The sequence below is a fragment of the Ambystoma mexicanum genome, chromosome 2p (genome assembly GCF_040938575.1).
Source record: "Ambystoma mexicanum isolate Mex_15411 chromosome 2p, UKY_AmexF1_1, whole genome shotgun sequence".
Classification (NCBI taxonomy): domain Eukaryota; kingdom Metazoa; phylum Chordata; class Amphibia; order Caudata; family Ambystomatidae; genus Ambystoma; species Ambystoma mexicanum.
Genome location: NC_090923.1, coordinates 558251934 through 558276869, shown reverse-complemented (window position 1 = coordinate 558276869; position 24936 = coordinate 558251934).

The window sequence follows — 24936 nt, the reverse complement described above, 5'->3', positions numbered from 1 at the left end:
TCATCGTGTCTTCTGCATCTGATCCTGGGCCTAAGGAAAAAGGCTTACCATCCTGAATCCAGTCTTCAGCAACACCTATAAAGACAAGAAAGAACAGGTTAGCATTACGGTCTTCAGTGACAGCTCTTCACTTACCTGGTACATAGGCTGTCACCAACGCCTCGCGCTGCATTCCGGCATCTGAAAGACAAAGGCTTACCTACTCTTCGTGCGCTCCGGAGGTCTTCACACTGCATTCCGGCATCTGAAAGACAAAGGCTTACCTACTCTTCGCACGCTCCGGAGGCCTTCGGCGCTGCATCCCGCATCTGAAAGACAAAACAAGGTGCGTTTAAAGACATTGGGGAACTTTAATACTCACGTGCCATTACTCCTTTCCTCATCTAACCCAGTGGGTATTCCGGCACCCTGCAGCCGCTCCGAACTTGTACCTGCAAAATAAAAAGACAGGTAGAGCGCATCGTGAAGCAGGCAACAAGCGCTTACTTACGTGCTTCCAGGCGCTTCTATTCATCACACGGGCTCCATCTTCAACTCACTGCAGCCCGTCATCCGCCATCGCCGGAACCCTGCAAAACAAGAAACATCATTACTAAAGACTTTAAAGACATTAGAATTACTCGAAACTTACCGTTCGTGCAGTAAACGACGGACAGTAGTCCTCTGAAGTCAAGAGGCCTGCTCCCCTTATCCAGTGAAGAAACTGGTTACAGCACCCTGCCCCGAGGCAGATGGAGAGCACGGCGTTCACTTACCTAAGGTGAGAGCGTTAACCTTTGGGGTTCTACAGGAGAAGAGAAAGGGAAGAAGAGAGAGACATTCAATAACCCAGTTCCTTAATCCCATATTTTCTATCTGCAGACATCTTAACCTTCAAGTCAGACATACAGTGCACAGAGGTCCAGCCCAAAGAGCCAGCCGTGTGTTACACATCACCTTTGAAGATACGGTATACGCCCAGTCAAGACCGGCGCCTCTACGGGAATCAGGTGAGCGTTACAAAATCATTCACTGTACCCTTCCCTGTCAACAGGCAATGAGAGGGCAGAGAAGAAAAGAACGCTCACCAAGGAACGTGGAGAGGAGGAAAAAATACAACCCAATAGTATAGACCCCCTAAGAGGCGAAATAAGGTGCTGCTATGTCCAGGCGTCCACATGCCGAGAGTGCCCAAACCACCCGACCCAGAACTAAGAGATATACCGTGCCCTCAGCCAGGTACAAACAGGGCTAGCAATGGCCCTACACTTACTAAGAAGGATAGAATGGTGCCCCCATGGGGTATTTCAGTGACCCCAAAATGGCAAAAAGGCGCAGGAAAGTGCCTCCAAGTCGGCTCATCTGAAACCACAAACACGAATTTCCGCACAGATAAATAAACGTGCCGATACCCTACTGCCAAAAAAGAAGCTCAGTCGTCGGTAACTCACCTGCAGCTAAGAGCTGGAGCAGTTGATAGAAGGTGGTCCCTCTAACAGCAAACACAGGGGTTCGAGGACCGGTTGAGCCGCTCTGAGGGGGGTCAATGCCACGTCACCATTACACCCACTACAAACTAGAGAAGGAAGTGCAAGACTTTATAGGCAGCTAAATATACACACACTGGCTATATTCAAAATGCAGCTAGATGTAACAGTGGCTATACTCAAAAAGGCAGCTAAATAGAATACAGTTGCTATACTAAAATGCAGCTAAGTATAGCACACTGGATATGCTCGAGTGCAGCTGGGTTTAAATGGGGTGAATTTTAAGCAAGGTTACATTCTAAAAATTGCAGCCAAGTATGACAGAGGCTATACTCAAAATGCAGCTAAATTTGATACAGGGATGTACTACAAAATGCAGCTAAATGTAATACAGTTGATGTACTCAAATATGTAGCCAAGTATAACAGTGGCTATAATAATAAAAAAAAAAGCACACAGGATATTCTCAAAGGCAGCAAGGTTTAAATGGGGCAGGTTTTAAGCGAAGCTAGAGTCTAAGAAATGCAGCTATACTAAAAAATGGTGGCGAAATATGACAGTTGCTATACTAACAAATTCAGCTAAATAGGACAGTTGCTATACTAAAAAATGCAGCCAAATACGACCGCAGATTTACTCAAAATGCAGCTAAATAGGACAGTGGATATACTCATCAATGCAGCTAAATATACCACAGTGGCTATATTCGAATTTCAGCTAAATAGAACACTGGCAATACTCAAAGGCAGCTAGATTGAAATGGGGGGCAACCTTTAAGCGCTGCTAGATTCTGAACAGTGGCTATACGGCAGCTGACTCCCACACAGTGGATCTATTAAGCCCAACACAGAAGGTTGTACTGAAAGTGCAGTTGAATTTAATACAGTGGCAATACTAAAAAAAAAAAATATTGAACAGTGGCTATCCTCAGAAAGCGGACGAATTTAACACAATGGCTGTACACAAAATGTAGCACAATGTTAATGTTAAAGGATATTTATACTGCACATTATCACCACCGGAGTGGTACTCTGGTGGATCTGAAAAGGAAAGAGGGTGGGATATGTTAGTAAGGTTGAGCGGGAAAAAGAGCAAGAGACCTGTGATGTGCTGTTGGCAGCCTCAGTTCAGTTAACACCGTTCGCTGAGCTTAGGTGTGCTATTCGGTTGGTCGCTACCATGTCTTGTGCGATGTAGTGAAGTGCATGCGGTTTGTAGTGCTTTGGAGGTCTGGTTGTGTAGAGTGTGAGAGGTGTATGCAGAGGGATGAGATTGTTCAGTGGGGTTTGTTAGTTGCATCGCTATTTAGAAGCAACACATTCTAATCTTCACAAGCCTGTCGGGATGTGGCGCATTGCTTATCTTTACAAACAAACAATTCTATCGAGATGTGATGCAAGCTGACCTTCAACAAATCTGTTTAGATGTGACACAATGCTAATCTTCACAATTCTATCTGGATGTGATGCAAGCTGACCTTCACAATTCTGTCTAGATGTGATGCGAGCTAATCTTCACAATTTTATGTGGATGTACAGCAAGCTGGTATTACAGTTCTGTCTAGATTTGACGCAATGCTAATCTTCACAATTCTATCTAGATTGGACGCAAGCTAAGCTTTACAGTTCTACCTAGATGTGACGCAATGCTAATCTTCACAATTCTGTCTAGATGTGATGCGGGCTAGTATTACAATTCTATCTAGACGTGACACAATGCTAGTCTTCACGATTCTGTCTAGATATGATGCAAGCTAATCTTTACAGTTGCATGAATGTGACACAGGCTAATATTCACAATCCCCACTAGTTGTGAAGCTGGTTAGTATTAACAGCCTGGTGTGCTATGTTCTGAGGATAGGTGGAGTGGCAGGGCTTCCTGGAATGCAGCGATTGCTCTACCTCCCCCTCAGGCCACACCTACCTTGATGGTCACTGCAGGTTGACAGCTGCCCTGGCCTCCCCTGCTGATGCATACAGACACTATCTGGAGCAGCCGCTGTGGAAGCTGCCCTTTGCCTAGGGGCCATTAGCCACAGGGGCTGTACGGGCAGTGGGCTGCTCTAGGGGGTGTGGTTAAGAGCCTGCCTCCTGGAGGGAGACAGCCAATCACAGAGAAGGGGCAGTGGAGAGGTCACAGGTGCGGCAGAGAAATGGAAAAGTCCAGAAGGTAAGTGGAAATGGCTGCAGGGAGTAAGGCAGAGACACACCTGACTATTCCCACCAATTGCAAGGGGGGAGAGCAGGGACTGGGAGAACCCCAGACACAAAGGACTACACCCCAGGGAACGCATACTCTAGATGCATGCCAGCACAGAAAACCAGGGTGAGAAGCCACAGAAACACAAGAGAAACTCACCAGACTAGCACAAACTGGTAAAAGAAAAATTAAAAAAAAACACTCAAACCCCTTCACTAGAGTATATGAAACGGGCCTAAAAAGGATTACAATCAATGTACAACTATTCATTGAGCATCAACCAGCCCATCAGGCTGCGTCCCAAGTGCTTCTCCTAGCAGATCCTTCGAGATTGCAGTCTAGAAGGCATGTGTAAATGGCTGCGGGGAGCAAGGCAGAGACACACCAGACTATTCCAACCAATTGCAAGGGGGCAGGGTGGGGACTGGGAGAAAGTCAGACACAAACAATGGCAAAATCAAGTATAAAGGTAGACTGGAAAACCCCAGTGCTAGCGAAACAGCCTGGCCAGGAAGTCCTGAATCAAATGACGAAACAGTCAAGATTTACACACCCAAACCCAGAGGTATCATGGTGTAAATTGCATGAATAAGTTTAACTGGTTACAAGGAAAATTACAGTACAGTTAGGGATCAGGGGGGAGTTGTTAAGCTCCAGGCAATACAGTACAAGGCATAACATTTATAATACAATACAGGCAGAGCCAAATGCAGGGTAAAGTGAAGGAATGAAGTTCCCAGTGTCATGCAGGAGATACAAATAGTTAAAACTTGTTAAAGAGCCAAGTTTTGATGAGATTCAAGTGCTGATGGGAGAGCTCATTTCTGATATGCATGGGAAGGGAGATCAAGATTTATGGTGCAACTACTGGAAAGCTGGCACCCCCTGCTCTAGCACTCTTGAATCTTGGGACGAAAAGCTGTGTACTAGAGCCCGATCTGAGGGATCTAGTGGTCCTTTTTTGGGTGACAACATTGTTGAGGTATGATGGGGCAAAATTGGTGATACATTTGTGTGTGATAATGAGAGTCGAAGAGGATTCTGGCTTCGATGGGTAGCCAATGTACTGCTCTCCTGATGTGGGATATATCGTTTCTTTTTAACCCAAAAGCTGGCCATAGGGCTTTGTTTTATAACAGTTGCATTTTGGCGAGGTTCGTGTTTGTGGTTCCTAGTAAGAGGATATTGTAATAGTCCAATTTCGATAGAATGAGGGCTCGAGCTAGGGTGAGGCAATTTTGTGGGGTAAGATAAGTTTGGCAGTGTAGGCAGTCGAGGAAGACAGGCAACTGATAGGTTTGCTCATCGTGAGGTTGCAATCTATGTGGATGCCTAAAGTTTTCACACTGGGATGGGTATGCTATTGATGGTAATGGTTGAGTAGTTGGCGTGGAGAGTTTTTAGTCGGGAAGGGGGACCTACAATGAGGATCTCCGCTCTTTCATCGTTGAGACACAAACTGTTAGTGGCTATCCAATTTTGAATGATGGCGTAGATCTTGTTAATGGTGGCAGAGTCTTGTTCGTGATGGGGATAAGGATCTGGGTGTCATCTGTGAAGTTGGTGTAGATGACACCCATGGTATCCAGGGCTGCAAATACTAGTTTTGTATATGCATTATAGAGGGTGGGAGATAGGCATGATCCTTGAAGGACTCCTAGGGGTCTGGGGTGGGGTTGGCAGCCGCAGCACCAATGGATACTCTAGAGGATCGATCCACTAAGAAAGACTTCACCCATAGCGTGGCTTCTGTGGCGCAGTTGAAGTTCTCTGAGGGAGCGTTGCAAATCTTGTCGTGGTCCACCAAATCAAAAGCAGCAGATAGATCGAGTAGGAGGAGGATGCACATTTTCCCGGAATCTCTTATGCTGTCCATCTGGATTTTTGTCATGACCCTTGCCCTTGGCCCTCACTGGCTAATCAGCCTTCCAGTTAAGGCCAGGTCAAAGGCCTTAAAACCTCATCTCTTGGAGTCAGTCCTGGCGCCTTTGGGACTATTTAACTTGGGGTGGTTCAGCCAACATGGAGGCACACACATAGCTTGGTTACAAGGAACTGAGCTATGCTGTCTAGTCTTTTGGGTGCGGTAGGCCGGGGACTACTTTACCTGGACTACTTTGGCTATGGCAGGCCTGCGACTATTTTACCTGGACTACTTTACCTGAGACTATTTAAACCACACCCAAACAGCAGAACATGCTTTGCGTTATTCTGCTGTGGGCAGCGTAACGCTCACCGTGTCCAGTTCTTTGATGCCAGCTTACCTGAAACCAAGGACCTGCAGAGAGAGAAAGAACACAACAAAACTTACCTGGAACAGTATCCGGTCTTCAATCCATCGCTGACTTCAGTTCCACTCACCTGAAGGTACGAACTCCATCATCCGGCACTGCATGCATCCTGGAATACCATAACCTGGAAAGAGGAGAAAGAAAGACAGCCTTAGTAAGCATTTACTCACATTTCCTCCCGAATGAAAAAAGCCACACAATTCTTACCTGGGTAGTCATCTCCTGGTCAGTATCATTGCTGGAACATTAGGGCGCTCGGCGAGGAACATCGCAACCTGCAAGGAGAGAAAAGACACAGGTTAGCAATATAAAAGGCAAAACAGCGCTGCGCATCGCGCATTACTCACTGGAAGCATCGCGCATACTGCGCTTTCGCCTACCGGCCCATGCTCATCTTCAAACTGCATGACAACACCAAAATACCTTTGCATACCTAAAAGGAAAGAAGCAAGACATTATTCGAACTAAGAGGAACATAAGAACTGCATATAAAGACTGTAAAGCAGCAGACCTACGGAGTCGCAGCAGGCCTGATTCACACAGGAGCGCTTGCACCAGTGAAGTAACTTGGTCGCTGCTCGCCCCCACATCTACACGCCCCTGCCACGAGGAACAGGACGGAGAATCCACCTTTTACAACATTAAGGTGAGGAGAAGGCCCAAGGGGGAGGAAGGAGTTGAGGCCAAGGGAGGAGGGAAAACAGACAATCTGGTATTGAATCCAGCTCTCCTATATCGCAGACCCATCTTTAACCAGAGGCCTTACCAAGGGACCGGGAGTGGGTTATGATATATATGATATGGCATTTGTAACGCGCCTATACACAAGTGTTTCAAGGCGTGACTAGGCAGGGGGGTGGGGAACAAGGGGAGACAGATAACGATCCTACTAGGCCAGGTGTCATTCAGATCACGCAAGTGCAAGGGTAGAGGGGAATGGGAACAGTGCAAGAGGAAGGGGAGAGGGGAAAGTGCAGTACATGGTTAGTAGAATACAAGATAAATAATAGGGCCAGCTGGTGGCAAGTGCAAGGTAAGTGCCAGGAGAAGGGGCTGTAGGAAACAGACAGTCCCGTAGTGCAGGTAGGCAGTGCAGGGAAGAGTGGCTGGGCCAAGGACCGAGATCGGTGAGTGGCCCAGTTTCAGATTCACTGTAGGTTCAGTGATTTCAGCAGGGGAGAGAAAGCGGAGGCAAAGAGGAAGGTTTTGAGGTGCTTCCGGAACCGGAGATGGTTCTCCTCAAGTTTCAAGGAGGCAGGAAGGCTGTTCCAGAGGGAGGACCCTGCTGCGGAGAGAGATCTACCCCCAACTTGTTGCTTGGAGAAGCAGCTGACCCTGAGGTAGTTGGAGGTGGATGAGCGAAGAGCTCGAGAAGGAAGATATTTAGGAAGAGAGAGTTGAAGGTATTTTGGCTCAAGGCCCCAGAAGGCCTTGTGGACAATGCAGAGGGTTCTGAACTTAATCCTCGCAGCCTCTGGGAGCCAGTGTAGTGATTTCAGTCCTGGAGAGATACGGTCGCTGGGCTTGAGGCCAGGGACAAGTCTCGCAGTCCTGTTCTGGATGAGTTGCAAAGGGCGGAGAGTAGAGGCAGGAAGATTTAGATGGAGGCTGTTACAGTAGTCTAGCTTCGAGAGAACCGGGGCTCTGGAGACAGTGAGCTTCTGGGGGAAGGAGAGGAAATGAAGGATACCTCTGAGGAGGTGTAGCTGGTAGTGTGACTTCTTAGAGACGTCAGAGATGTGAGGAGAGAAAGAGTGTGGAGTCGAAGATGACCCCGAGGTTTTTTGCCTTGCAGGTAGGAGCAGGAAGAGGGCCAAGGGAGGAAGCCAGAGAGCTGCAGGGAAGGAGGGAGTGGGTGTGCTGATGAGTAGAATCTCAGTCTTACTGCCAATTAAGGCAGAGGTCGTTGGCGGCACACCATTCCTGGATAGCAGAAAGACAGTCAGAGATGAGGGAAGGGAAAGAGGAAGCCGAGGGTAGCCTGAAAATGAGCTGGGTATCATCCACGTAGCACTGAAAGTTGGGACAGAGAGCGGCGATGTGGTGAGCAAGAAGTGTCAGATACTGGTTGAACAACCAGGGGGAGAGGTTAGATCCCTGGGGGACACCACAGGTAGAGAAAAAGATGTCAGAGAGGAAGGAACCCAGTTGGACCTGGGAGGGTCGATTGGAGAGGAAGGAGATCAGCCACGCCAGAGCCTGACCAGTGATACCCAGGTTATCACGGAGACGGTTGAGCAGGATGGTGTGGTTGACAGTGTCAAAGGCAGAAGAGAGGTCGAGCAAAATGAGAACACAAGGATTGTTAGAATCAAGGTTTGAGAGCAGGTCCTCACAGATGTTCAGGAGAGTAGTTTCCATGCTTTTGGCAGCTCTGAAGCCAGACTGATGGTCATGAAGACTACCAACAGATTCATCATGGAGATTACGCTGGGAGATGGCCAGTTTCTCCAGGAGGTTCAAGAGTGCAAATCATCCAACCAGGGCTGGGTGGCGTCCCCGTGGATACCAGGTGAGCGTAACAATTTTGCGATCTAATAAAGCTGTATCTGTACTGTGCTTGTGCCTGAAGCCAGATTGTGAGGCTCCTAGCAGGTGGTTACTTTCTAGATATTCCTGGACTTGGGTGTAGGCTATTGTGTCCCCTATTTTCAGCAAGAAACAGTCATGATGGGTAGGTAATTTGTGGGTACGGTGGGGTCTAGTGAGGGTTTTTTTTTTTTTTAAGAAGAGGTGTGATCAATGCTTCTTTAATGCTAGAGGGCACAGAATTTGGTTTTGAATGGGGTATTAATGAAGTTGGTAATGATGGGTGCTAATGTGGGGGGGACAAAGTTTGACTAGGCGAGCCGGAAAGCTGTCGCCTTTACAATTGGATGGTTACAAAGTGGAGATAGTGCTCAAGACCTGGTCTTGGGAGACATTAGGGGAATCTGAATTGGGGGGCAGTTTTTAATGCTCAGGCATCTGGTGCAAGGGAGGATGGGTTTTTGCTGGCCAAGAGGCTCGCTTTAATCTGTATTTTGTTTTGCAGTGTGAGGATTTTGGAGGCAAGTGCATTTTGGATAGTGCACCATGCTTTGCTTGAGTTGATGGGGGTGGTGGCGGGAATGGGGGCTTACTGTTCTCCAAGTATAGAGAATAGCTCCTTGGTGTTGGACAAAGCATTGCAGGTATTCAGGTAGTTTGCTTTATGTGCTACGATTGCTGATTTATAGGATTTATTTGCTATAAGAAGTAAGTTGGCGGAGTCGGATGTCGGGTTGTTTTTGTTTGAGTGCTCCAGCACTCTTATTGCAGCGAAGAGCAATGAGCTCTTCATTAAACCAGAGGTTGGTTCGTTTGGCACTGCAGGGTATTTGAGGTGAGAGGGGCAACTGTGTTAATGGTTGCTATGAGGCAGTCATGGTAGAAAGTGGCAATGTTGTCAGGATTGGTGGATGCAGTGGGAAGTGTCTTGAGGGAGTCGGTCAGTAGTGGGGTGAGATTATCTGCTGTGAGTTTGCGAGTATTTCTTACCACAATGGGGGCAAGTGATGGTTGTGGTACGTCCTGAGTGACCGGAGTCCGCATGATGAAGCTTATTAGATAGTGGTCCGTCCACGAGATGTTGGAGATGGATTCTATCGATAGGTTAATAAATGGCAAAGTTCTGATTTATTAAGAATCCACATAAAGGAGGGACAGCAATAGGCACGTTAGTCTCCAAAGCTAGTTCCAACTCTTCAGGAGAAAACAGTAGATTATAAACATACAAAATACATCATTAACATTGCATCACAAGATGGGATTGGTTTGGGGGAATTGTCTACATCTAGTTTATATAAGTATTAGTGTTTTCATTGGATATAGTTATCTGGTGGCCCCACCTTGGACCACCCCTAAAAATACAAATAAGAAAGACATCTAAGAAATAGGTCTTTGGCTAATGCAACATGTACTGGACGGCATCATATTGAGTTAATTGGCTGGCATTGGTTGCACCAACCTTGGACATTTGGCATGTCACCAGCACATAAGCAAAAATAGTGGTAGGGTGATGTCAAGGAGCTGCTTGTCCTATTGAATAAGACCACATCCCTATTTTCCTAGGCCATGAACCAGGACATCTAGCTTTGAACTCGGCCTTGTCTGGAGCCTCTTTCTCTGAGAACCTTTGGGGAGTCGAGATAGGTGCATATCTGTGTCTGGCGCTAAGGGACACTGTTCTCCAATTATAAGTCACATGGGAGGAGACCATGTTTTGCATTATTCTACTCTGCTTTTATTAGGATTTTAGCTTGCATTAATCTGGGTGCTGTTACTCTCTTTGGCCTCTGCAGACTTGGCTACTTTTTATGCAATATTTAAGTTTTTAATTAGATTACTAGGCACTTGGCATTGAAGGCTGTTTATTCTTTTACCTACTCCTAGAGGAATATGCTTGATGCTTGGGAATTATGTTCCATTTTTTTTCGGAGCCATCCAAATCTCCCTTTTCACAGTAACCCTGAAGGGGGCTGTGCAGCTACTGTCTGGCATCCACGGATCTGTGTTTTCAGCTAATTTCAAGAAGTTGATTCTTCCTGCAGCTTCGAGGCTTCTCATTCACTCTAACATGGCTCTGCAGTCCATTTGATTAAAAATGGCCACCAGATGCGTAAAGCAAGCTAGAGCAAGCTATTTTATGTACGTTGTTCGCCTTGTGTCTCAGCGTATACATTGATTATGTTATGTCACTGTCCATTGGGTGCAGGTAACATTCTTCACAACTAAATGCACCTTTTACCTAATGTGCATATTTGCTTCATGTCTCGGCTACCTACGTGTGACAGTTTGAAGTGATGTCACTTGCTCTTGTCATCTTCTGTTACAGCATGTTCATTTCTTCTTGAGTTTGCAGATTTATCTTTTCAATGGTTCTAGGATAAGCCTGGTAGGGTTGTTTTAGTGAGAAGCATCTCTCGTGCTTGCTGTATTTAGGAGGGCAAGGGCCAGACACCATAAACTGCATACTCCTATAGTTTCTATGATATGGAGGCAGAGGAGGGGCTAATGCCATGAATGATGCATTCATCGGCTCTCGACATTCCCCGCGCTGGTCAAGTCCTCAACCACATATCCTGCAGGGCCCTCACCCAGCATGGTACTTTGGAGGGTCCATATCTTGTTCACCTGCACTCAGATTTGCTGAATTTATGATATGCTCATCCATACTCCAGATCATACAGCAGCACTCCCCATCTGTTTTGCAGAATACACAACGTTCCACATAATGACGGGGGTCTTAGGGATAACAACAATTGAGCCTGGAGGGACGATAGGACTTTGTCTTATGTCCAAATGAGGTAGATCATTATCGGTTTGTGTGAATTCCTGGATCTTAGTGTCTAGGTTTGTCACTATTGTAATCCCTATTGCCTTTTTAGCCATCTTCTTGCATTGGCTGATGGCTATCCTCAGGATGCAGAATCCCAATAGCACCAACACTAATATGGCTATTAGTACTTTGAATGCATTGGCCAGCTAGGAGGTGCAAGGTAGGCATGGGGCCTCATTACGAGTTTGAAGGTAAGTAACTGTCCTTACCGGCATGGAGCAAATACCTTGTCCATGTAGTAAAGAGCCTGCTAATAGAGGGCTATTACGAGTATGTGTGCACGAGCTTTGCGCCATGCCGGTAATGACATTACCGGCATGCCGTTAAAGTCCAAAAAATGGCCCTTAGCGGCATCATGGAAAGCGCAGACAGCACTACCGGCATCAATTGAAACGGAATTAGCGGTGACCGCAATTAGCAGTCACCGTAAATAAGCGGAACCGGAAGTAGCGTCATCGCACAGGAACGGGAAAGAGCATGGCGGGCATCTTTAAAAATACAATCCATTGCCATCCTCAGCACCCAGGACCTGGAGCATATTGCCGAGTACATACATCAACCTTCAACAACTATATCATGCCCATGGCAGTTAAAAAAGGCACCTTCTGCCAGCGCAAGGAGCGCTTTAATGAGGATGAGCTCACCATGCTGGCTGAGACCCTGGCTGACAATGCCGAGGACGCAAATTCGCTAACAGCCTCAAGAGGGAGGCAGTGATCAAGAAAAAGGAAATCTGGGAACTTGTCGCCCAAAGAGTCAGCGCGGTAGGCAACACCCCGCACAACAAAGGATGTCCGGAAGAGATGGGATGACCTGCGCCTGCGAGTCAGGAACATCCTGTCTGCAAACGGTAGCCAGACCATGGCTACTGGTGGAGGAGCAAGCTCACCGATAAAGCTAAGCTGGTGGGAGGGTATCTGTGCCCCACACAAGCCATGACAGGCACCAAAGACCAAACCAGCCCATGGTGCCACAGCACTGGTGCCGCCAAGGCCTATCACCACAGTACCCACAACACCTGTGACACCTGCACAGGAGACAGTCAAAGGGGCACAATCTGCAGAGAACAGCTCTGTTGGGGAGGCAGCAGCTACAGCACCCCAGATAGATGACGTGCAGGGACAGGTGTGTGCCTGTCGAGGACGACACCTCTGACCTACCTGCTACACCAAGACCGGCCCCATCCCCCCAGGTCACACCTGTCAACTCCTACCATGACACCACCCCGAAGCAGTCTGGGGGGGGTGTCCATACAAGGGAGCACAAGTCCCATAGAGGACCCAATGCATTTGCCCAGGTCACACATGCGCCCTCCACCTCCACTGGTGCACCGGTGGGGGTGGAGCAGGTAGGACACGCTGCGCAGCGCCAGAAGAGCTCACTGCCCTGGTGAGACAGTTCGTCATAGTGCTCAAGCAAGGCAGGAGGGGCAAGACAACACCGCCTCCCTGAGGCAGGTCATCGTGGAAAGCACCAATAGATTGTGCAAGGAGGTGTCTGTTCTGAGGCAGGTCCTCACCCGCACTGCAGATTCAATGGAGGCTGAGTGTCCAGCCCCCAGAATGGAGCAGGCGGCCACCCCATCTTCCTCAAGCTCCACGCAAACAAGCCCCCTACGCAGGTTGGCATGCACCCTGCGCCGATCGGCCATGCCGCCTGTCACACTCACCTGTCTCTCTGCAGGAGAGATGGATTAGCCTCCTTGGACCCCAAGTTCTCACTTCCCCTGTTTCACCCAGAGGAACAACTTGGTTTTGAGTAGGGTGTGCACTCCATCCTGCATTCGCAGGGGCGCGATTCTATGGGGGTTTCTCAGCCCTACACTCGTAGGGGTGATGCCAATGTCTGTTTGCCGAGTTCTGATGCTACACGCTGTTATATGCCTTCACAGCGAGGTAGAGTGTTCAATGTGCTAGTTTCTTCACTAGCAAGAAAGTCCATTCCACGAGGTGCGCAATGAATTATGAGAGTCCGGTATTGTCGGAAACGTCTTTATTTTTCCGAAGGTTTCTTGGGTGAGTAGCGCTGCATGTGGTACTCAGAACCACTGATAGGTGTGCGCAGCATTATAGGTTCCAGTGTACCTAGTTATGTCTCTCCTACTTTTGCAGGAGTGCATGCGCCACGAGTCTGAGTTCAGCGCTATTGGACTGCCTCGGTGGTCCGGTAAGTAAGCACAGAGGCTTCGGTAAGTATGCACAGCGATACTGGAGCGAGCGCAGCAAGTAATGTCTCGCCTTTCTTTTGCAGGAATTTTGGCGCTTGGACTACGAACCTGGATTTCAGCACGAAGACCCGGTGAGTATGCGCATTGTTACTGGAGCAAGCAAGCTAATGAAAGTTCCTATTTGTGCTTACAGGTGCCGATGTAGATTTCACCTTGTGACTGGAGAAAGCTGCGGCCTAGAGAAAGCACGGAGGTTGATCCGAAGCAGGTAAGCAGAAGCACGATGAGTGTGTTGCTGATGCAGTTTACAGAAAGCAAAACGAAGCACTGGAAGAATCTCGGGTGTGGCTTATATAGCCAGCCACACCCAAATACTAGAAAGCTCATGGACGGTCATGGACTTTGTGTTTGGCAACAGGGAATGGTAACTAGGAAATTGCTACAAACAACAGGAAGGAATTAAAAGAAGGTATCTGCTATGGGTTTTTTATATGCCTATGCCAGGCCTGCCAAGCATCCACCCAGCTTGCCCGACTACATGCCTGGCACCCATGACACTGCCACCAGGTGCAGGGAGTGGCAAGATGTAGCTGGGGCAGCCTGATGAAGGCAATAGACAATTGCTTGGACACCATGTGGGGGGAGGTGGAGAGGGGAAGTTATGGGGGAGAGGGCGGGGGTGAGGGTGTGTGGGGTAGTTGTGGGGGGGTGGAAGGGGAGATGGTGTGGGGGGGAGTTGTGAGGGGAGGAGGGAAGAGGGTGTGTGTGGTGGAGGGATTGAGCACTCTTTTTGGACAGTTAAATACACCTGTTGTGTGAAATAACACCTTGATGACATTCCTTATTGCATGTGTGTCATTTATTCATATACAGTGCATAGTGTACATGTACTCCCACACCCAGTGTCCTCTGTCCAACTTTCATATCAGCCTCTGCACCCATGTGTGTCAGAAATATTGTGCAATCACTGACTGACGGACACATCTTCTTCATCCCCTACATCATCACCAGGTGGTTGCAGTTCAATGTCAGGGGGCAGGGTCACGTTCCGTCGGATACACATGTTGTGCAGCATGACACATGCCATGGTCTTGGCCACCTTCTCATGCCTGTAGAGGAGTGCCCCCACTGACCGGCTAAAGCAGCTAAACCGTGCCTTCAACAGGCCCAAGGTCTGCTCGATGACCACACGGGTACGGGTATGGGAATGATTGTAGTCCTCCTCGTGCCTGTTCCGTGGGTTTCGGACAGGGGTTAGGAGCCACGGCTTCAATGGAAAGCCACTATTACCTGCAGGAGAGGCACTAAAAGGTATATGTCAGTCTACTCATGATGGACAGCTGTACTAGTCACACATGCCTGCAGATTATCGTTGGTCACATGCACATGTCCCTGGTTGTATGCATACAATTTTCATGCCCCAATGTGTTCTGTGCCATGGACTTATGGTGTGGGTTGCATCTCCAAGTTGATACACGGTGTACACTGCCTTGATGTTGCTCATGCATTGTGGATGCATACCGCTGTGTTTGTGTCAAATTTGTGATGTGTAGTGTTCTGTCTGATTTTCTAACTGGCAGCGTTGGCTGTAGGCTCTGCAATATTAGGCATTCAGCGCTGATTATTACGATGGTGACATGCTGCACTTCTGTGGCGGTGGCGGGCCTGTGACAAGCAGTGTATTCCCTCTGTGATTTTGTTCATTGCACTCTTGTCCTGTGTAGTGATTTGCTGCAGTCATTCAGATAGTGAATATTCACAGCATGTTCCAGGATTGTGTTACAGTGGATGAGGTACGATGATGGGTAGTGGACGTGTTGTGGGATGTGGGGTGTTTTTAAGTTGGGCATGTTGTGATAGGTGTTCAGCTTACTTCATTGCTATGGGATTTTGTTGTCATGTTCAGTTAGGGATGCTTTGGGGCACAGTGTTTTGTGATGTGCACATCGTGCTGTCACATCAACAATGACCCCATGGTGGTGTGTGCATCTATCCCCCCCATTTCACTGCCATGTGCCTGACATGCAACTTACCAAGCAGCCACGCACGTCGTCCTGCATGTTGCTCCATGTAGCCTGGTAGCGTAGAGTTCTGCAGGGCCATTGAATCATCTGTTGATCCAGGATATCGGGCACAATAATGTGTGATCTTGCTGGCGTCACATACCATCTGCACATTGATGGAGTGGTATTGCTTGCGGTACACCACCTCCATGGCATGCAGGACCACCAACTCCACGTGGGTGCAGTCGAGGGCACCTATAAAATTTGGCATGCCTTCCAGTGCACGGAAGGCAACCTTTGTGTCAAAAATCTCCTGGGGAGTCCGTGGTAGGGATTCGTGGGCCCTTGTGTGCTTCAGGAGGGCATCCATCACTTGGTTTAGCATGCGAGGAAATAAGGGTTATGATATGCCATGCACCTGCCCCACTGTGTGCTGGTAGGTGCTGTCATGATCTCTGCTTCCAAAAGGTCAGGGTTTTCCCAACTCCCTTGGAAGCAGATCCATAACTCAGGTTCCGAGTGCCAACCAGTCCCAATTGGGACCTTTTGGACCCAGTCCTGGCGCCAGTGGCACCAGGCTCATAAATATGCCCAGTCCCAGCGCTGGAAGCGCCGGGCTCATAATGCTTGGGTGGATTTACCTGCAGCAGACCATGCTGCTTACTTGCCTGCCAGTTGAGGCTCTGATCCTCTTCTGTTTGGAACTACTTTTCCTGTTGGGTGGGGCAGGAGCCACTCCCTAGATTCAGAACACTGGAACTCTTCTGGAAAGCAGGAACTCTTTTCTTACCTAGGCGTGGCTGTGGAAGGAGACACCTAAGCACTACAGGAGGCTATTTAAACCACACCCGATGGATGAATCTTGCTTTGCGTTATTCTGCATCCTCTGCAGCAGAACGCTCATCGTGTCTTCTGCATCTGATCCTGGGCCTAAGGAAAAAGGCTTACCATCCTGAATCCAGTCTTCAGCAACACCTATAAAGACAAGAAAGAACAGGTTAGCATTACGGTCTTCAGTGACAGCTCTTCACTTACCTGGTCCATCGGCTGTCACCAACGCCTCGCGCTGCATTCCGGCATCTGAAAGACAAAGGCTTACCTACTCTTCGTGCGCTCCGGAGGTCTTCACACTGCATTCCGGCATCTGAAAGACAAAAGCTTACCAACTCTTCGCACGCTCCGGAGGCCTTCGGCGCTGCATCCCGCATCTGAAAGACAAAACAAGGTGCGTTTAAAGACATTGGGGAACTTTAATACTCACGTGCCATTACTCCTTTCCACATCTAACCCAGTGGGTATTCCGGCACCCTGCAGCCGCTCCGAACTTGTACCTGCAAAATAAAAAGACAGTTAGAGCGCATCGTGAAGCAGGCAACAAGCGCTTACTTACGTGCTTCCAGGCGCTTCTATTCATCACACGGGCTCCATCTTCAACTCACTTCAGCCCGTCATCCGCCATCGCCGGAACCCTGCAAAACAAGAAACATCATTACTAAAGACTTTAAAGACTTTAGAATTACTCGAAACTTACCGTTCGTGCAGTAAACGACGGACAGCAGTCCTCTGAAGTCAAGAGGCCTGCTCCCCTTATCCAGTGAAGAAACTGGTTACAGCACCCTGCCCCGAGGCAGATGGAGAGCACGGCGTTCACTTACCTAAGGTGAGAGCATTAACCTTTGGGGTTCTACAGGAGAAGAGAAAGGGAAGAAGAGAGAGAGATTCAATAACCCAGTTCCTTAATCCCATATTTTCTATCTGCAGACATCTTACCCTTCGAGTCAGACATACAGTGCACAGAGGTCCAGCCCAAAGAGCCAGCCGTGTGTTACACATCACCTTTGAAGATACGGTATACGCCCAGTCAAGACCGGCGCCGCTACGGGAATCAGGTGAGCGTTACAGGTGCCTGTGGCAAGGAAGTGGAGCACTGACACTACCTTCAGTAGAGGGGGGATGGCGGTGCGTATTTCTACGAGGCTGACAGTGTCATCGTGTATCATGTCCACGATGGTGGTGATGGTGTCCCGGTCCAGATGGTAAAGGGTGTGGATCTGCTCAGGGGTTAGGTTGAATGGACTGGCTCAAATGCAAGGAATTGGGGGCTGCCTGCATGGTACCACTGGCTGCACTGGTGGGGCATGCTGGGCCTGTCTCACCCTCCTTCTCCTCCTGCGTCTCCTCTGTGGTGCCTGCTGTTGTTGCTGGTGTAGCAATGCAAGCATGTCCTCCATCCCCAGTATTGCTACTACTAGTGGAATCATTTTGGTGTGGGAAGGGTTGTGGTGTGTGAGTGTGCTGGCCCAGACTTAATTGCCTCCACCTGTGCCGATTGTGTGTACCTGTGGCAGTCGGGAACACCGCACATAGCAGTTTACAGGCCCTTCGCGATGCCGGTATTGCTGGCATGCCGGTATCCCCTATTAGCACCTTCATGATGCCGGTCTTTGCATGCCCGCCCGACTTGCAATGTCCTCCTGTTAGCGGCATCCCGGTATTGCTGGCCTGAAGGCCCGTGTGCCCGCGCCCTTGCCGCTATTAGAGGCTCAATTATTAGCATTGCCTCTAATACCAGGTTCTTGGGTCAGAATAGCCCGGAGCGGTATGCGATGCCGGTAATCCTTTACCGGCATCGTTTTTCCATTACCTCCAACCTCGTATTGACCCCCACAGTATCAAAGCAAGACAGACAAGTGATCACAGTTCAAGGGTGTTTATTAAACTGTACAATGGGTTAGATAAACGCCTAACCTAAACCGAAATCTAAGGTGCCAATTTAAAGAGAGGCTTCAGAAGGCCGATAACTTCTCGCTGGGTCACTCTTATTCTATGGCAAGTGCATGCTTCACAATATCACAGTCTGTACTACGTTCTCCTCAGCCAGGTGCACACACAGGTTTCACAATTCCCTCAGTCAGGTTCACACTTTCAACAGTTCACAATTTCACAACAGTTCACTTCCCTTGCGAACAATCCCTGGCAGCAGCCGCGTTCGTTATTGAGAAATCCGCAAGCATAGTAATGCGGTGTTCCATTACTATTTGTTGAGCATGCTTTGTTTGCTGTTTTGGATAAACCTAAGGGTACACAGACATCTCAGAGGGCTTCTGCTTATGCGGTGGTTATATTGAATAAAGCAATCAAAATAGTCCGGTGTAGAATAGTGCATCCTGCCACGTTTGTAGCCAAACCATTGGCAGCGGATGAACAAGTGCATGATTGCTCCAACTATGAGGAGTTCTATGACGAGATTCCGAGGGTAAAGCAGAATGCACTAGCAGTGGGGGAGGTTCTCTTTATTGATAGGTCTTCGAAGATCGCTCAAATTGATGGAGAAAGGCATTCAGGTTCAGCTGTGGTAAGACACCGAGTTACCAGGGAATTTTAAGTGGTAGCAAGTGCGAGACTACCATCTCATTTTTCAGCACAGGCTGTAGAATTGGTGGAGCTTATGGTCATGCTTGAGAATCACAGAGCAGGCAGTGACGGTGTACAGTGACTCCACCTACATGATGTCAACCGTACACACAGGGTTAGCATGTTAGAAAAGGAGGGACTACCTCCAAGTGGACGGCACTCCAGTGCAACATGCAGCATTATTGGACAGGCTTATTAAAGCACAACACCCAGCAGCAATTGCAATAGTTAAGTGCACAGCACATATTAAGAGAACTGACTATTTCATGTGGAAACCAAGCCGCAGACAAATAGGCCAAAAGGGTTGCATATCCATCTGATATTTCTAGTTTTGATACTCCTGATGTAAAAGAAAACATGTGTAATAATGGTTGTGAATGAAGGGATTCCTCATTTTTCAAGAACACAGTTGATGGAAATTCAAGGTGGAGCTCCACAGGAAGAAAAAACTGTGGACACCGAGGGGGGTGTTCTTTATCCCCTTCCGAAGCACTGTGGTGACAAGACAGCACTGGGGAACTGGTGATGCCTGTAGCCTTATTAAGGGTGGCGTTAGAACAACTACACTACCCTGCGCATGTCACTAGGGAGAGCCTCGCAGCAACCATTGTGGAGGACTGGCTCGTACCGAACCTTTTAGAACATGTTGCTTTTTATGTAGTGAATTGCATAGTATGTCAAACGTTTACTGCTGGGCACACACTGCGAACAGTCAGAGGAGTGATTCCTCGACCAAATGGTCCTTTCAGCATTTCAATGTTGACATGCTGCAAGTATTTAATAGATACAGGTATATGATAGTGTTAGTGTCCCCCCTTCTCGAGATGGATTGAGGCTGGTCCATGCACACATCCTGATGCAACTTGCGCTGCAAAGTGTTTATTACGAGAAGTATTTCCTCGATGGGGAGTGTGTGAGGTGCTGAGATCTGACAATGGACCTCATTTTGTAAGCGAGGTATTTGAACAGATTAGATTATTGCTTAGTATTAAGAACACGTTTTCTTCTGCTTATCACCCGCAAGCGAATGGGGAGTGAGAGACACAACGGTCTTCTCAAGAAAAGGACAGCAAAGCTGAAATTGACACTGAAGGAGTGGATGCATTGCCTGCCCCTGGAATTATATGTATTGAGAAATCAGTCCAGTTCAGGCCACCACCTCACACCCCACAGGCTAGTTACAGGGAGGCGTATGAGAACACCTCTGACCCCTCCATCGAGGACCAGGAGTGATGCCCAGACAACTGCAGAACTGTTGGGAAATGAGCTACATGCATACTTAACATGTATGACCACTAGTATCTCTGTCATTTCAGATCAACTCAAGTGGAAGGGGTGTCTGTCTCAGGACGCAGATGAAGACAATAGAGCAACCAGACTTGAAAAGCTACGTGTTCTTAAACTTTTTGCCAGAGACAGTTCCAATTAGGAATTCACCAGAATGTGGTCCGAACCCAGATTTAGTGGCCCTTTTGTAGTGGAAGACATTACTCCCTCAGCAGTTAAAAGTCCAAGGGAGGTGAGCTTGGATTCCCTTAGGAGATGTGAAACTCTACGTTGGTGAGGCCAACATAACACCAACCCATTCCGAAGCAAGTCAAGAAGAAGATCAGCATATGCAGACTCGATCGATGACTAGGAAGGACACAAAGACTATCCAATAGAAAGGCGAAACTGTACATTTTGACTGTGGCTCCCCTGAAACACTCCTTATAGATATTATAGCAGGAAGTGAGAAAGTTACTGTTCTTGAGCCACAGGAGCTTAACGACATTGGACCCTAAGAGTGCTGAAGCAAATGAAAACTGCCCGATCTAGACTTCCTTTTCGACGACTGGTAAAGGGAGCAGTTCTCCGACTCGTTTCTCACCGGGTTTCTCTTTGGAGGTACACGTGGTTCTGTCAAATTTTGATGTACAGAGACTACTTCTTGCTGTCTTTGTTTTTATACTCCAAGCTTACCCTGCTCTTGGTGGCCGCAGCACTGACATGCATACTTTCATCCAAGATCCTAAAAATGGCCCAGCGATTAGACGATTATTGGCAGCGATTATAGAGCAAATCAGACAACTATCTGAGCATTTAACGAGGTTGCCTGATTAAAAAATAATGTTTCCTTCCTTAAAAGTAATTACAGGCAAAATGTGGTCTATTGAACATATTACAGCTCCAGAGAGTGAGCAGAGTTAACGATGTGTGAAGAGACACCGTTGGTGGGGCCTAATGTATTGGTGCATAATATATGCCTGTTCAGCATCTATTATCATTTTTTTGTTTACATTGATCCACATGGTTTACTTTGTTGGCCCCAAAAGGGAAGGAGTTCCATTAATCCTTCCCACTCCAGTTACCACTGCAGAACTAGACACTAAGTATGTGCTTGTTCCTACACCTGTGATACATGTGAAGGCACCGATTTCTCTGACAAGTGTCCCTATGATTTCCCCAGTTGGAAGAATGCATACAGATTTATTCCACGAGTTGCTTATACGAGCTCATTTGGCAAGAAAGAGACCCAAGAGAAGTGCAAGGGAGGATGATTATGAATGAAATGACTATTTAGACAGCACATTTGGGGAATAACGCGGTATCAGCACATGAAAGAAGTGGGAAAAAACATGAAAGAAGTGGGAAAAAGACCTTCTAAAGAGGATTGCTATGTATGTGCTCTCCTGCCTTATGCTATGGGAAAGTCCAAGATATTCATAGCTATTGAGATAGATGTCCAAACAGCTCATTGCCTGACTCACCTTTCACTGCATACAAGAGATCAATTCCAGGGTCGAACAGCATCCCTGGTATGGGTGACAGAATGGTCAGCTCCAGAAGAAGATGATTATGTCCAAGATTTGAAGACAAGAGAAAGAGCACACACCAGAGATCATGTGATAAGATATGAACAGCCTGGCATGAAAGGAGGTGGAATTAGATTGGAGTTAATAGGAAACCTAACTGCTAAGCAAAGACTGATGAAGTTTGAAGCTGCAAGGAAAGAGGCCAGATGTGAATCTGGAGAACAGTATTTTCTCCAGATGGCTGGGAAGAAGGCATAGTCTTATGCAGAGCTGTGGCAGTAACTGGTCATCACAAGCCAGTTATCGAACGAGTGGAAAAAGGATGCAAACCTCTCTTGCCGAGACTTGCAAAACTTCTGACGTGGTTAGAAGACAAAGGAGGCCCGTTGCATATAGGCATTTGGCTAGGGCAGAGCTATGTTTCAGAAAAAATGGTGCGAGAAAAGTTGGAGAGAAACAGCAGTGCGGACGAATCTTCGATGTGCCAGGAATGAAAGATGGGACAGTGGTGATAATGGATCAATACTGGGCCTGTGGGTCCAGAGCTTACACAAAGCTGCCCAGGGATTGGGGGGGTGAGTGGGACTGTGTTCTATAGTGGTTGTTCATGTTCCAGCATAAGGGATCCCAAAGTGTGACCGGAACATTGGCGAGTTTCCAAAAGCAGACGCTCACCTGAGGAAGAAGAGATCTGCTGTACGCCTTGATCGAATGAAGAGAGAAAACTATTTCTCAGCCAAATCAATAGAGGCTTTTGATACTATTCCATATGAACACAGATTGGTCAGCAAGACTGCTTCAGTTTTTACTGTTATCTTTATGCATGGGACCCAGACGATGGCAAATGCAAAGTGATTGCAGATCACCAGATGGGAGCTTCTGCAGAAGATCATCACCACCATATAGGGAGTCAATGCTATCAAGGAGGAGCTAAGAGCCATATGCCTGATGACTCTTCAGAACAGATCTGTCTTGGATAGGATTACAGCTATGGATGGAGGAGTTTGTGCCAAAATCGGAGAATCATGTTGCACATTCATACCTTCTCACGACAATGAGAATGGCACCTTGATAGAGGCCATAACGATGCTGACAAACATACACGTCAAGATGGAAAACGACGTGGAAGATATTGCTGGTTTGCATCGATCTTCTCATGGGTTCCACAATGGATGGCGAACATTTTCAAGTTCCTTGGAGCCCTGCTGGTGACGATCATGTTAGGATTCTGTGCGATTAAGATAATAATCACACAATCCAAGATGACTAAGAAAGCGGTAGGAACGAAGATTGTGATTGATGTTGAATCAGGATTCAAACCTAAAGAGCTAACAGATGAAGAAATCAGAGACTACGTAAAGGCCAGTATTAATGTACCTGAGGGAACAAAGTTCCTGTATCCGAAGAACCACAAGATGTCTGTGGGAAGATGGATCTGTTTCATTCGCAATGGACAATGTAGCCTTATGACCTGGAGTGTTGATGAACGTGTGAAATCAGCAGTATGCCTGAAAGGAATCCGCGATATGTACTTCAGACGAGGATGTCTCGATGTGAAGATAGATGAGAGAGTGGTTGATGAATCGCCCAGAGGGGAGTGTAGAGGAGCCAAATGCCCCTACCAGAAGCTCCGCCCCCATGTTGCTCATATGTTGGGAGCCAGAAATTGCGACTTGCGCTATACCAGTGAGGATGCCTGTACCGCAAAGAAGCCTCGAGACAAGGTATCCACTGAGAAAACCCTATATGCATTCACAATGAAAGGAATGGACTTATGGAAAAATTCCCGGAAGAAGTAGGAACATGAATGAGAAAGAAGACTGGCGACGTCACACGAAACAGAACTGATGCCCCCAGAAAAGACAAATGAAGAAAGAATATAGACACTCTATAGGATCTGAGGACGAAGTAAAGCAACATTTCGGCATTGAAATGAAGATGCTTGTGCAGAGAAACACTGAAGAAAATGCAAAGTCATTGTACAGATGCTGTAACGCAAGTAGAGGAAGTAATCCTGAGGCTGGCTACCTTGTGAATAGATTGTGGTGATGCACCAATGTATAGTCATAGGAATGTATAGAATCTGGATGTTCCACATTGCACTTCCGCAAACCTGGACCCCCTGAATAGAACAGGCTTGAAGTGTGGCTCAGTTGAAAATAACTGATGGCAAAGGAGAATTCAAGAAAGGCTGGTTGGCCCAGCACCAAGAGTCGAGGCCACCGTTGGTTGTCTGTCAAGAAGCTACATGAAATTGAGAAAGAAACAAACTTCTGTTTGAGGTGAAATGGAAAAACACTGACGTTGACAAGAGTTCATAATTTAATAGTATTATATGCAACGAAAAACTCAAGAACGTGGTCTCCAGTCACATGGTCAGATAGAAAAAGACTGTGGGTCGCGCTACACCGAAACCAGACCATGCCACACTCCCTTTTATTCTCAGGCACAGTGAGCCTCTACAAGGCCAAGTTCAAAGCCTAATTGAATGACAGACCGCAGGAGTGATGATAGATGTTTAGCTAATTAGGTGGGGAGGCATGACCAGGCCAGCCCTCCTAGCACCTGGGGTACCAGCTTGCATGCTGCTAGCTGGCAAGTGGAATATTCCAAAGGGTACGAGCATGCCAACCAATTATAGAGGGCCACGTATCAAAGAGCCCAATAGTTTGTGTAACCAATAGTGTCTCAAGTATTAGTATGACACGCAAGATAACTTGCACTTGGGATGGGTTTAGTTGTCCACCTGATCACAGAGCTCCAATCACAACCCCCGTCAGTATGGAATGTATACCTAGATGTTCTCTTTAAGCCCATCACATCCCCTAGTAGGTTTTTCTTATTTGCCATGTAGGATAATGTCAGTAGTGACACATTTTTAGTATAGGAATGTTTTTTCATTAAATGCTTTGAGTGCAAGAAATCGAGCAAACATCCTTTGATGTCTGTTGTAACTCCCCGTTTTAGATAATTGTTAATAAAACAGTACTAAGTTTTGCCAACTTCTTGAGTCTGTTTGATTTATGTATGAGTAAGTTCTGCATCCCCATCCATCTCTAAGTATTGCTACCTCTTCTTAAAGGGCCCCAAGTCCACGGTTTCATTAGTATAAGAGAATTGGTCAAATCCCTGTGACACATGAGGTTCTTTGCACAATACAAACTATTCAGTGCTGCTATTGAGATGTCTCTCAACCAGTCTGTCTGCTTGTTTTTGGTTTCGACTGTTGCTGCAACTAACTT